This window comes from Saimiri boliviensis, chromosome 7, assembly GCF_048565385.1.
Source record: "Saimiri boliviensis isolate mSaiBol1 chromosome 7, mSaiBol1.pri, whole genome shotgun sequence".
NCBI classification, from domain to species: domain Eukaryota; kingdom Metazoa; phylum Chordata; class Mammalia; order Primates; family Cebidae; genus Saimiri; species Saimiri boliviensis.
Window position 1 is genome coordinate 72,406,348 of NC_133455.1, and position 13,223 is coordinate 72,419,570.

The window sequence follows — 13,223 nt, forward strand, 5'->3', positions numbered from 1 at the left end:
TCTTGTATTATCTCATTCAATCCACACGACAATTGCCTTTGGTGGGAATTTTAATTATTCCATTTTACAGTTGGGGAAACTAAGGTACAGAAAGATAAAGTCGTTTATCCTTATCAAACAACTAGTAAGTGGTGGAGGCAAGATTTGAACCCAAGCAGACTGCCTGCAGAATCCCTGGTTGGCATGCCTGTGCACACTGCCAAATTGTTTTATTCTAGGAATTTCCCTTCCTTGCGCCATGACATTAAAAACTCAGCTTGAGGTCATTTTGAGCAAGGAACTTTTCTCCACCCCGCCTTTCCATGGGAGGGATTTGGGATCCCAGAGAAGAAGAATTCCAGAAGAGGCACTGCCACTTTGGCTATTTTTTCCTGAATGTTCCCCAGGCAGGGAGCGCCAGCTTTTGATTCTCCAGGTGTCTCTCTTTTCTTCTAATTAACACCAGACTCAGCCTTTAGCCAGAGCCCTGCCTATAGCTGGAATCCACCACCATGCGGGCTCAGGGGCCAGTCCGCTGTGACAGCCACAGAGGACAAAGCAACTGCTAACTCGGGTGGAGTCTCCTGTGACGATGCTCCCTTTGCCTCATCCGTAAAAAACTCCACTCAGATCGACCTCGTTTATGGTGGAGGCCAGGGTGGCAGAGTGTGCAGGAGGAGGCAGAATCGGGCTGAAACAGCTCCCTTGCCTCCCTGGATTCTCTTCCAAAATGCTGTCAGCACTGCCAGTTGGAAAATATTTTTCTCCCTCCCTTTGTCTTCTTTCTTATTAAAAAAAAAAAAAAAAAAAAAAGCCATCTGGTGTCAAATTCACTCCTGGCACATCATAAAGGGTAACACTAAAAATGTCCCCAAAAAACTAAAAGCGAAACCACAGCAGTACACATGGGATTTAACTCAGCATCCTAGAATTTCAGTTGACAGGGCCCTCAGAGATCAAACCCTTCCTGTACACAGGAGGAAACTGAGGCCGGGAGGATAATGCGAGTCTTTCAAAAAAGGTTTACTGAGCGCCTAGTATGTTCAAGGCACTCTTCAGGCGCCACAGATGAATCACCAACACAACAGTGAGGCAGAAACCCCCGCCTCTTTGGAGCTTTCCGTGGGAGGTTCTCGCCTCGGCCCTCGGGCCTGCGTCTGCCGCCGTTTTTAAACGGCCTCGAAGGCGGGAGCCCGGGCTGGACCACCCCCGGGCTGGGGGCCGGGCCTGGGGCCTGGGCCGCCCCGCTTTTCCCGCCCGGAGCTGCCGTGTGCAGAGGGCGAAGTTTGCGGCCTCCGGCGGCTGTGCAGCCCCCGAGCTTCCCCCGCCGGAGAGCCGGCTCCGCATTCCTCCGCGTTGAGCAAACAGCTTTGCCTCCGAGGGCGCGGCCCGGGTTCTCCCCGGGGAGCGGAGGCGGGAGAGCGGGGGCCGCAGGGCCGGGGCCCCAGCCTGCCCTTCCTGCAGCGCCGCGGGATTGCCCAAGGACCAAGCCGGTGCCCGGCCTCGCCCGACCTTGATGTTGGCGTTGGTCCGGGTTGACTGCCCACTCCGATGCCTTGCAAAGGGTGAGTTCGCCTTTGCTTCCATTTTTACTCCAATCCTGGATATTCTTTGACAATGAAAGAGGACGGTTTATGGTTAACTCCAGAAGAGAGGTCCTAACCCAGCTCTTTGAATTTAAATACTTACAATAATCATATACGTATGTATGCGCGCGCGCGCGCACACACACACACACACACACACACACACACACATATTTGAGACAAGAGTGTTGCTCTGTTTCTCAGCCTGGAGTGCAGTGGCAAGATCTCGGCTCACTGCAACCTCCACCTCCAGGGTTCAAGCTATTCTCCTACCTTAGTTTTCGAGTAGATGGGACTACAGGTGCGCACCATGCCAGGCTAATTTGTGTAATTTTAGTAGATGTAGGGTTTCACCATTTTGGCCAGGCTGGTCTTGAACTCCTGGACTCAAATGATCTGCCTGCCTTGGCCTCCCAATGTGCTGGGATTACAGGCATGTGCCACCGTGCCCCACCATTCATCTTTTTCTTTTCCTGCCTCTTAAATGTTGAACTTAGGTCTTGAAGTCTTTTTGGCTTTATTTTATCTTAGTATACTTTTTATTTTGGAAAATTTTTAGATGTACGTAAAAGTTGCAACAATAGTGTAGAGAATTCCCATGTACTCTTTACCCTGCTTCCCCCAAAGTTTATATCTTACCTAACCATGGTACGTCTGTCAAAATGAAGAATTCACATTGGAACAATACTATTTTTTTTTTTTTTTTTTTTGAGACGGAGTTTTGCTCTCGTTACCCAGGCTGGAGTGCAATGGCGCGATCTTGGCTCACTGCAACCTCCGCCTCCTGGGTTCAGGCAATTCTCCTGCCTCAGCCTCCTGAGTAGCTGGGATTACAGGCACGCGCCACCACGCCCAGCTAATTTTTTGTATTTTTAGTAGAGACGGGGTTTCACCACGTTGACCAGGATGGTCTCGATCTCTTGACCTCGTGATCCACCCGCCTCGGCCTCCCAAAGTGCTGGGATTACAGGCTTGAGCCACCGTGCCTGGCAGGAACAATACTATTAAGCAAACTACAGACTTTACTTGGATTTCACGTTTCCACTCATGTCCTTTTTCTGTTCCAGGATTCAATCTGGGACGTCACCTTGCATTTACGGGTTTGAAATTTTTTTTTTTTTTTTTTTTTGAGACAGAGTGTTGCTCTCGTTACCCAGGCTGGAGTGCAATGGCGCGATCTTGGCTCACTGCAACCTCCGCCTCTTGGGTTCAAGCAATTCTCCTGCCTCAGCCTCCTGAGTAGCTGGGACTACAGGCACGCGCCACCATGCCCAGCTAATTTTTTGTATTTTTAGTAGAGACGGGGTTTCACCACATTGACCAGGATGGTCTCGATCTCTTGACCTCGTGATCCACTCGCCTTGGCCTCCCAAAGTGCTGGGATTACAGGCTTGAGCCACCGTGCCCGGCCTGAAATTTTTTAATATGTAATCCAGATTTCACTGTGTAGAGTCTCTCCCCTTGGCAGTGAGGCAGGAAGCAGAGTCCCTGGCACTGGATTGAGCTCCCTGTCCTTGTCCTGACAGCCTAGGAAACACCTGGAGCCCTGGATATCCTGAGAATGCTGTTAAGGGATTCCTGCCGAGTCGGCCTGCTGGCTCCATGGCACCTGGCCTAAATCTGGATTCCCAAGGCCTGCTCCGGGTCCTACTGGATGGAGACAAGGAAGTCCATGAGGTTCTTTAGAGACCCCTCAGAGCTGAGGAGGTGAGCAGGTGCATGAGCTCCAACTGTCTTTCTTTTTTTTTTTTTTTTTTTTTTTTACTTTTTATTTTTAAATTGAGATAGGGTCTCACCCTGTCACCCAGGCTCGAAGGCAGTGGTGTAGTCATGTCTCACTGTAGCCTCAACTTCCTGGGTTCAAGTGATCCTTCCCCCTTAGCCTCCTGAGCTAGGACTACAGGCATGTGCCCCCCATGCCTGGCTAATTTTCTTTCTTTCTTTCTTTTTTTTTTTTTGGTTTAGTAGAGACAGGGTCTCCCTATTGTTACCCAGGCTGGTCTTGAACTCCTGGGCTCAAGTGATCCTCCCATCTTGGCCTCCCAAAGTGCAGGAATTATAGGTGTGAGCCAGCGTGCCTGGCTGACTCCTACTGTCTTTAGGCATTTCAAGACCTGCTATAATTTTGGAAGTGACTGGAGTTTTACCTGAAGGCACTCCCCTCTGTTTGGTTGTGGAGGAGTCCAGATACCTGGAAACACCTGTATGGTCAACTCAAGTAGCTGGGAAGAAGCCTATGGCAGATTTCTAGTAACTACCCCTGAAGAAACCCTGATTCTTAGCTGAACACTGTCAGGAACTATGAAGGGTATGAAAGTTTATCCTACTTACAAGCTAACAAATTAGCCCACCAGTGTCGTAGCTTGTATTAGAAGCTCAGACTCCTTGGTCAGAGATGGACAGTTTACTATTCACAGCAATAGCAGTAGCAAGAGTACCAGCCCTAATCCCCACAGGGTTTTGCAGAAAGGACCAGGTGATGCCTGCACACACAGTGGATTGCATTTCAGGACAGAAACCCTGAACTTAGGGAACCCAGATCTTTTATAATGGGCCATGTTTATTTTATAAGGGGCAGCATGCCTGCCCCTTTGGGAGGGAGATACTAGATCTTCCAAGGCTGTCCACTATATCCTGAAAATGAGAACCTGGAACAAAGGACAGTCAATGCCTCACTTGCAAGCTGTGTAGACATGGAATAGAACCGTGGAGAATTATCTACCACCAAACAAATGGCCATAGAAGACAAGCAGACATTTCCTAACCTCTCCTGCAGCTAAGCGTAGCCGTGTAGCCACGTTATCATCTATTGCGCATGTGGCAGCTTCTGGGACATCTCAATGACTAGTACGTACTCCGGGCAGCTTCTTCCCATCTTCTTTTCCTGATGGCTGGAATGTAGACATGATGTGGGAGCTTGAGCAGTCATTTGGGACCAGGACTAGCAAGCTGAGGGCTGGGGATGGCAGGGTCGTGCAGGGAAAGGGGCTTACGTCCTGATGGTGGTGGAGCTCACAAACTACATCTGTACTAGTTGTATCTGGATTTGTTTACGTGAGAGAAAAAGACACTCTCATCTTGTTTTAACCTTTTGTTTTTATGGTATATGTACCTGAACCTAATTCTCACTGATGCAGGGATAGTGCAGAGGAAGACCAATGGAGAGTTAAACCTGTCAGCAGAGAGAAGGGTCAGGGGCCCTGCTCCCCTTTTCCTGCAGCTCAGCTTCAGCAATGATGGGGGAGGGGAAAGGGGAGTCATCTCCGGCTTGTTCACCACCCACTGGTGATGCCCCATTCACAAGGGGGCCCGGCTGGCCACGCGACCCAGCAGCATCCATTTGAAGGCAGCAAGCAACAAGCTGGCTCCATTCACAAACCCTGTCCTCCTTTGAAAACCAATCACCGTGCGAAGCGTGACTGGGTGGTGGCTGGTGTCGGCCCATCTGTCACGCCCTTTCAGGGAGCCTGGTGGCGGCAGCCAGCCTGGGCCGAGCCAGCCCCTCTCCCTTTGTACCCTAGGGACACGCACTGTAACGAGATCACAGTGCCTACTGAATTATTCAGAGCTGCCCTGAGTGTCAGTTTTATTATAAACATGCAGATTGCTCCAGGCTCCAAACTTTCAAACCTCCAGCAGCCGCCTCCTTCCAGGATTTTGCACTGGCTGCTTTGTGCCTGTGATTTTCCCCGGCCCTGATGGCCTAATTTCCCTCTCACCAGTTCCTACCTGCTGCTGGGCTCGAAGGCCTCGGCCCTTTATCCATTGCTTCCATAGGCCCTATTTTGTGCTCAAAAACTGTCCTCTCCACTGCCCCAGCAGTCCTGCCGCTGCTTCTCCCATACTGGCTTCACCGCCCAAGTGGGTGACATCAGACTTGGAGAGTGCAGCCTGCCTTCCTCTGCTGGGGACCGTGGATCCTCCGCTCCTGTGGGCCTAGTGTGATCTTTAAGCCCACTAGGTCTCTCCACCCATCTGGATGTTTTAGCCCCAACTGTGTCCTCTGCCCTTCCCCATATATCCCAGATCCCTGGTGCTCTCCAGAGTTGATCTTGAGAATACCCCCCAGCTGGTAATGAAGCAGAGATGGTAATGCACATTTAAGAGTAATGAAATGCAGTGATATTTCAGGCCTGACAGACCTATTTCTGGCAGCCTTAGAATTAAAGTGTGAGGCTTTGTACTGCAGCTGCTACTAGGAGCCTTCAGAGTTTTTCTAAAGATGTGAATAAAGCTTCCAGGGTTTCAGCTCAGATCACTGTGGCTATTTATCCTGCTGCTGCTTTCATTGTACCTTTTTATTTGAAATTTTAGAGCTTTTAGATGAAGGGAACGCAGCGGTAAGTGCAAAGCATACAAAATATCCTGGTGGGGGAGAATGTCCCGGTTTTTCTATCCAATTGTCCATGACAGCTCTGGGAGGGAAGAGCTGCTCGAAGGGAACACTGCCTCTGTCTCCCCTTTGAGTGGGCTCCTCCTGAATTCTTGCCCCGCTGCAGTAGGAAATGGGGCCTCCTGAGAAAGCTCTAGAAGGGAGCCTATGCCACCAAGATTGATGGGGCTGGGTGTGGGCTGGCCCTCCCCCAGCGGCTCAGTGCTGTGAGCTTGGTATAGACTGTCCTCGGTTGGGGAATGTGGTGGAAAGGAGTCGATTCACACTAGGCTGACAGTGAGAGCTCTCACTCCAGTCTTCCAGTTAGGAAAGTTGGGCTGCTCTTCCTATTTCTGCACCCGGCTCTATCCGTCGCATCCGGAAGGATGGAGCCATCCATGAGGAGAGGCCACGTAGGACAGTGGTGCAAACACGGGCTTCACTGGCAGATAAACCCGAGGGCGAAACCTGGTGAGACCAGCTGCATTGCCTAGGACAAGATACTTGCCCTTTCTGGCCCTCACTGACTCATTTTCCCCACCTATAAAATGGGAATCATAAGCATCCATCGTCTAGATCCTTGTGATGCATATAAAGTACTTGGCACATGTGAAGTCACAATGTGTGTTATTAACACTGAACAGTGAGAAATAGTCCCCAGATGCAGGCTAGCTAGACCTCCTTCCTGCACTCACTCATGTGCCACCCTCTTTTCACTCCGGGGCAGTGTAGTGCAGTGAGAAGGGGCTTTAGAGTCATGCAGAGCTGGGCTCTGACCCTGGTTCTGTCATTTTCCAGTTTTATGAGATCAGTTGGTGAGACTCAGATTTTCTGAGTCCTGGTTTCCTCATCTGTAAGAAGAGTGATAATAAATATTCACCTCAAAGGGTATCAGTGAGGATTAAATGAGATCATGTGTATACAAGAACCCACACAGTGCCTGGCACACAGTGGGTGTTGATAAATGATTGTTCCGTTTCTCCCTTTCCTTCTCCCTCTGCTTCTGTTAAAAAGGAGGGGAGTTTTGGAATCAGCCACCAGGGTAAGGGGAATGCAGGAAGAAGATAAGCATGGTAAATGGTGGTGGGGGGATTTCATCAGCAAAATCCAGAGTTTGGAAAATTCTACAGGACAAATGACCCAGAATCCTCAATGAACAAATGACGAGAGAAAGAGAGGGAGGGCCAAGGGAAATGTGAGAGTCAGTCAGGCGTGGAGGCTCACACCCGTAATCCCAGCATTTTGAAGGGCTGAGGCAGGAGGATTGCCCGATACCAGGAGTTCAGGACTAATCTGGGCAACATGGTGAGACCCCAGTCTCTACAAAAAAGTTAAAAATTAGCCGAGTGTGATGACTTGCACCTGTGGCCCCAGCTTCTTGGGAGGCTGAGGCAGGAGGATTGCCTGTGCCCAGGAGGTTGAGACTGCAGTAAGCCATGATTGCACCACTGCACTGCAGCCTGTGTGACAGAACAAGTCTCTGTCTCTAAAAAAAGAGGCTGGGTGCAGTGGCTCACACCTGTAATCCCAGGACTTTGGGAGGCTGAGGCAGGTGGATCACCTGAGGTCAGGAGCTCAAGACCAGCCTGGCCAATGTGGCGAAACACCGTCTCTAGTAGATAAAATTAAAAAAAAAAAAAGTTAGCTGGGCATGGTGGCATGTGCCTGTAATCTGAGCTACTTGGGAGGCTAAAGCAGGAGAATTGCCTGAACTTGGGAGGCAGAGGTTGCAGTGAGCTGAGATCGTGCCATTGCACTCCAGCCTGGGCAACAAGAGCAAAACTGTCTCAAAAAACAAACAAACAAACAAACAAAAAAACTCTTTGGTAGCTCTCTATTGCCAATCGTCCAGTAGAGTACAAAATCCTTATTATGTCATTCAAAGCTCTTCACAGTTAGGCTCAGCCTTCCTGCCTCCTTCCTTGAGCCCAGGCCAATCCCTGTCCCCTCATGCAGCCTGGCTTTGGTCATACCAGCCAGGCCCCATCATGCTTCCATGACTTCTCTTGTGTAATTACCTGGCAGTTCCTCCTCCCTGGCCTTTAACTTCATCTATTGAAGATGAAAATATTTTTCAAAGATCAGTTCAAATGTCATTATTCCTTGGTGGTTTTTGGATGTCTTTCCACTGCTCACTAAATATCTCTGCCTCTCTGCCTTCTGGCATATGGTAGGAGCTCTCTCCCTGGCTGTCTGTATTTGGATGGGACCACGTGACCAGCTTTAACCAATGAGTTGTGAGTGGAAGTCATACATTTCACTTCTGGGCCAAGAATTCCAGAATTCGATTGCTAATTCGGAATCTTCTGAGCTGTCTTTCCCTCTGGCTCAGTGATGGGTGATATCCAGGTAAAAGCTGTTCTCAGGCCAGGCGCGGAGGCTCATGCCTGTAATCCTAGCACTTTGGGAGGTTGAGATGGGTGGATCATCTGAGTTCAGGAGTTCGAGAACAGCCTGGCCAGCATGGTGAAACCCCATCTCTACTAAAAATACAAAAAGTAGGCAGGTGTGGTGGTGGGCGCCTGTAATCCCAGCTACTTGGAGGATAAGGCAGGAGAATTGCTTGAACCTGGGGAGTAGAGGTTGCAGTGAGCTGAGATCGTGCCACTTCACTTCAGCCTGGGAGTAATAGTGAAACTCCGTCTAAAAAAAGAAAAGCTGTTCTCTCAGGCTAGGTTCTGGAGTGCGCGTGGCGCCATGGAGTAGAACCTCCTGTCCACCCGGGCGCTATGTAGTGCGGGACACATATATCTGAGGGGCTTGAGTCTTCAGCAGAACCGAGTCTATCCTAAGTCTTTGCTCTCTGAGTTGCAATCCACCATGCTGCTGTCCTCTGTGTTTTCACATTATATAGTGTGTATGTTGTGTGTTCAGATGACACTCCCATCACGGCAGAAATCCTATGTTATGTTCTTTGCATTCTGGCCTGCAGCAGCCAGCACAGTGCCATGCAGAGGGATGAATGTACAGCAGTCCTTAGCTGTGGTGGATGCAGTTGGGCATATGTGCAGAAGTTGACAGGTGCCATCCTTGCCAGGGGTTCCTGTACTCATTAGTCTTGGGAATCTTGATGGTTTGGAGATGGAACCAGGACCTGGCTTTATCTCGATGAATGGCATGCCCAGCTCCAGGGAATAAAGCATGGTTGGTCTAGGCAAATCCTAATAATCCCTTTCCCTGGTGGTTATAATTCGTTTAGACATGGGTACACAAACCAGTTTTGGACGATGAACTGTAAAGGGAAAGTCTTGTTCCCTCCTAGGAAGACAGAAACAGGTGAGAAATGCAGCTAGTCTGTTCTAGTTTGGATTTCCTGGATTGCAAAGCCTGAGACAGTCATCAAATGCTGATTGTTTATGTGGTAAGGGATTCTAGGGAGCAGAAAAAAGAGGGGAGGGAGAAGGGAGTGAGGAGAATGAAACAGGTAAGGAAGACAAGCCAACAAAGGACGCACGTGCGAGCTTGTTATTATCATTGTCCCTCTAAATGGCAGGAGGCTGGGGCATTTATCCAGAGACTTTCATTGGCTGCCAGTTGCACCTCATTTTACTGAAACTGGATGTTCCCTGTGCCTTCCTAGTGACAAGAATCCACTGAGTGCGTTTCATGTTGGCCTGCTCGGTCCACCGCTTCCTCTTTTTCGAACTCTCTATGCTGGTTTCCTGGTTTCTATGGCAGCTCCCCCTCCAGCGCTTGTCCAGCCTCTCTGGCTGCTTCTTGGTTTCCTTCCCAGGCTCCTTTTCCTTCTTCCACTCTGTGGCTGATCTTCTGGATTCTATTCTAGTCTTCCTCACTTCTACCCACTCTTAACTGGGCAAACCGTTTTGCGAAATAGTTTCCACTGTTACTGTTGTGATGATGCCAGCTCCTATGTCTGTGCCCCCAGCTCTCCTTCCTGAGTCCTGTAGGCATATAGTGCTTCATCCACACAACACATATTTATTAAGCAGTTTGAATATGTCCAGAGTTGCGATAGGGCAGTAAATAGGAACTCACCTTCTGGAAGTGCTAGCCAATATGGAGCTAGTGGCCAAAATCCAAGTAAACAAGTAAGTAAGCCAGATATTTTTAGATAGTGACAGGTTTTTTGCAGACAATAAAACAGGTCAGTGTGATAGAGGGCGTATGCGTGTGTGTGCATGCACACCATTTTAGAATGACTGCTTTGAGGAGGTAACATTTCAGCAGAGATCATATAGTGGTATCTGTCATTTGTGGTTATGCAAGTGTGAAGGTCATAGAGGCATAGAGGACTTATCGGTGTGTTTGGGGAAGAGGAGGAAGGCCAGTGTGGCTGGAGCAATGTAAGGACAAGGGAATGGTGGCAGGTAAAGTCAGAAAAATAGCAGGGGCCCACTCAAGTAGGGCAAGGTGATCATGCATTGAACAAGATCCCCAGGTGACACTTATGTAAGCTTCTGCACACATTTGAAAACCATCGAGTAGATGAAGAAGAGATGAGAAGAGAAACCCCATTTAAAAGTTATTCTTAGGCCGGGCGCGGTGGCTCAAGCCTGTAATCCCAGCACTTTGGGAGGCCGAGGCGGGTGGATCACGAGATCAAGAGATCGAGACCATCCTGGTCAACATGGTGAAACTCCGTCTCTATTAAAAATACAAAAAACTAGCTGGGCGTGGTGGCACGTGCCTGTAATTCCAGCTACTTAGGAGGCTGAGGCAGGAGAATTGCCTGAGCCCAGGAGGCGGAGGTTGCGGTGAGCCGAGATTGCGCCATTGCACTCCAGCCTGGGTAACAGGAGTGAAACTCCGTCTCAAAAAAAAAAAAAAAAAAAAAAAAAGTTATTCTTAAAAAAGTTATTTTGAGCTGGGCGCGGTGGCTTACACCTGTAATCCCAGCACCTTGGGAGCCGAGGCAGGTGGATCACTTGAGGTCAGGAGTTCAAGACCAGCCTGACCAACATGGTGAAACCCTATCTCTACTAAAAATACAAAAATTAGCCTGGCGTGGTGGCGGGCGCCCATAATCCCAGCTACTTGGGAAGCTGAGGCAGGAGAATTGCTTGAACCCGGGAGGCAGAGGTTGCAGTGAGCCGAGATCATGCCATTGCACTTCAACCTGGGCTACAAGAGTGAAACTCCATTTCAATTAAAAAAAAAAGTATTTTGGAGGCTGGGCACAGTGGCTCATGCCTGTAATCCCAGCACTTTTGGAACCTGAGGTGGGTGGATCACCTGAGGTCACGAGTTTGAGACGAGTCTGGCCAACATGGTGAAACCCTGTCTCTACTAAAAATGCAAAACAAGCCCAAGTGCAGTGGCTCACGCCTGTAATCCCAGCACTTTGGGAGGCTGAGGTGGGTGGATCACCAGGTCAGGAGTTCTAGACCAGCTTGGCCAACATGGTGAAACCCCGTCTTAAAAAAAAAAAAAAAAAAAAAACCCGGCTGGGCGCAGTGGCTGACGCCTGTAATCCCAGCACTTGGGGATAGGTCAGGAGATCGAGATCATTCTGGCCAACATGGTGAAACCCCAGGTCTACTAAAAATACAAAAAAAAAAAAAATAATAATAATAATTAGCTAGGCATGGTGGCGCCTGCCTGTAATCCCAGCTACTCGGGAGGCTGAGGCAGGAGAATTGCTTGAACCCAGGAGGTGGAGGTTGCAGTGAGCCAAGACCGTGCCACTGCACTCCACCCTGAAAAACAGAACAAGCCTCCATCTCAAAAAAGAAAAAAATAGCCAGGCATGGTTGGTGGGTGCCTGTAATCCCAGCTACTCAGGAGGCTGAGGCAGGAGAATTGCTTGAACCAAGGAGGTGGAGGTTGCAGTGAGCCGAGATCGTGCCACTGCACTCCACTCCATGCCACTTACACTCTGGGCAACAAGAGCGAAATTCCATCACACACACACACACACACACACATTTTGGAAAGAGTAAGATACACAAAAATATAACATTTTGTCACAACCTCCTATGTACCCATCATCTAGGCTCAACACTAGCAACTTTATTTTACAAAGGAAACTGAAAGTAGTAGCCAGGAATGTAGGAGGAAGACCAGGGAAGAATTGTGTCCATGAAGCATGTCAAAGAGAGAGAGATCAACAATGACAAATAAAGGGAAAATGCTCTGTAGGTTGAGCAGAGGTCAAATCCTTGCCAACATCATGGTACTGTGTTATCCCGTGGGCTTCTCACAGTACATGTGGCTGTTATGGTGCCAGCTGCCCCTCAGCCTGCTTCTCCTCCTGTTTTCTCTGTCAGAGTCTTCAGTGGCTTCTGTTTGGGATGAAAGCAGGGACTGAGACCTGGACTTGAGCTCAGGGAGTTTATTTGGGAGATGATCCTGGGAAGCAGGGTGGGAGAGCAAGAAGAGTGAGGCCGGGAAGAAGGAAAAGCCACAGAGAGTATGTGATTGCGCTGATGACCACTGTGAGCCACTGAAGATCTGGCTGGGCCTGTAAGGAACTGGGTAGAACACATCTCAGATTGGCTTTCAGCAGCACAGGAGGCCAGGGCGCTTATTCAGTCGTCTCTCATGCCCCGTTTCTTGAGCGCTGTGTGGGAGATATTAACTTCCCTGCATTTCTGGGCTGCCCAGCGCAGAAGCCAGCTACGAGCCAGCCACGTCGTGGCCATTAAGGAGGGATGCTGTGAGTGCTTGGGTGGGGGGCGGGGATGACTGTCTGCCACAGCTGCAGCTGAATCTGAGCGGGGAGAGAGGGTATAGAGTGCAGGACACCTAGAGTTGTGTGCTGCAGCTCCATCACCGACTTGATAGGATCTAACCTCCTTATCACGACACCAGTGTTCTCCTGTTAACCAGCCCAGAAACTTGGGAGTCATTCTAAATGCTTCCCTAACCACCCTCTCTCCCTCGTTTATCTCTGAAGCCACACTTTTAGTTCAAGTGGTCATATATTGAGGATCATGGTAAGGATCTCCTTATCTTTTATTAAATGCCAATGACACCAAACAAATGATATATATATATAAGAAATTGGAGGCCAGGCGTAGTGGCTCATGCCTGTAATCCCAGCACTTTGGGAGGCTGAGGCAGGTGGATCACCTGAGGTCAGGAGTTTGAGACCAGGCTGGCCAACATGGTGAAACCTGTCTCTAGTAAAAAAAAAAAAAAAAAAAAAAAAAAAAAATTATCTGGACATAGTGGTATGTGCCTGTAATTCCAGATACTTGGGAGGCTGAGGCAGGAATTGCTTGAACCTGGGAGGTGGAGATTGCAGTGAGCTGAGATCACACCATTGCACTTCAGCCTGGGTGAAGGAGCAAGACTGTCTAAAAAAAAAAAAAAAAAAAAGAGCC

At 49.2% G+C, this 13,223-nt stretch overlaps 1 long non-coding RNA gene across 2 annotated transcripts in view; it reads left to right on the plus strand.

Annotated features, from left to right (window-relative positions):
* The first annotated feature begins 1,139 nt into the window (after positions 1–1,139).
* The window catches only part of LOC120364990 (uncharacterized), a 33,358-nt gene continuing 21,274 nt past the window's right edge, over positions 1,140–13,223 (plus strand). The window contains exons 1-2 of one of the 2 annotated variants that reach the window (XR_012518463.1): positions 1,140–1,544; positions 3,092–3,272. This is a non-coding gene — a long non-coding RNA (uncharacterized LOC120364990). The remainder of the gene's footprint in view (positions 1,545–3,091; positions 3,273–13,223) is intronic. The other variant, XR_012518462.1, reaches the window with a different exon arrangement.